Below are 1,106 nucleotides of genomic sequence, written 5' to 3' on the forward strand. Positions count from 1 at the left end.
ACAGACAGATAGATAGATAGATAGATAGATAGATAGATAGATAGATAGATAGATAGATAGATAGATAGATAGATAGACAGATAGATAGATAGATAGAGGAACAACGCTTGCAATATTTTGCATTTTGATTTCTAAGGAACAAGGTTTCCTGAGACAAACAACAGAAGTTGCCAGGACTTTTTGCCTTGATAAAAGTTAGGCATATTCTTTCCGGTCTGAACAAAAGAGTTCTCGTTCAAATGTTGGCGTCGGCATCCGAGAAATATTAATTAAAAAATAAATATTTTGCCTTTTATATAATTCCCGATGCAGATGTTCTGTACATACATTTTTGTTGCTCTTTTTTATATATTTTTCGCATTTTCTTTTTGCGCGTTACCTTCTTTTCGTTTTTCGTAAAAGGTTTGAATTCGCGATTTAATTTGAGTTGCACTTTGTTCCAATGCCGTAGCTCCCCCTTTAAGATTTTTCGCGCAACTTGAATTCGTGAAATTGTTTTAAAATCTCGAAAATCTCGAATTCACGTTTTCTGAAGAAAAAAAGAAAAACCATGCCTTGTTTTAAAAGTAAGAAATCCAATTGTGATAGCTCTTGTGCTCTGTCAAATGAGGTCATGTCAAGGTAATCAAGCCTTTCTGGAGTGATCCAAACAGTCGTCCCAGATGATAATTGGTCTCGACCTGGTCCCAGCTGAGATTTAAAAAGAAAACCAAACCCCCTAATTTTTCCTAGGATTTGCTCAACGTCCTACTCTATATTGTTATTATTATTATTACTGGTAAAAGTACCCGTTCTACGAACGGAATAATAATAAAGAAGTATTAGGAAAGTTAAGAAGAGGAAAAAGACTGAACACAGGAAAGAAACGAAACATAAATATTATGAATTTATCCATGTAGCACCCCCTCTTGACTACTTCTAGGGGTAAGACTTCTTTCCCCTCTTCGAAGGCATGGCATTTTCTCCTAAAGTTCCAGCTCAATCATTAAAAAAAAGAGTTAGGCCTTGTCCATGCCCATTGTTGTTTCCTAGAAAAACCTAATCTAGATTCTAGATCTAGCCTAGATCTCGAAGGATTATAAAGACTTAGGCCAATAATTGAAAGA

Source organism: Aplysia californica, unplaced genomic scaffold, assembly GCF_000002075.1.
Source record: "Aplysia californica isolate F4 #8 unplaced genomic scaffold, AplCal3.0 scaffold00017, whole genome shotgun sequence".
Taxonomy (NCBI): Eukaryota; Metazoa; Mollusca; class Gastropoda; order Aplysiida; family Aplysiidae; genus Aplysia; species Aplysia californica.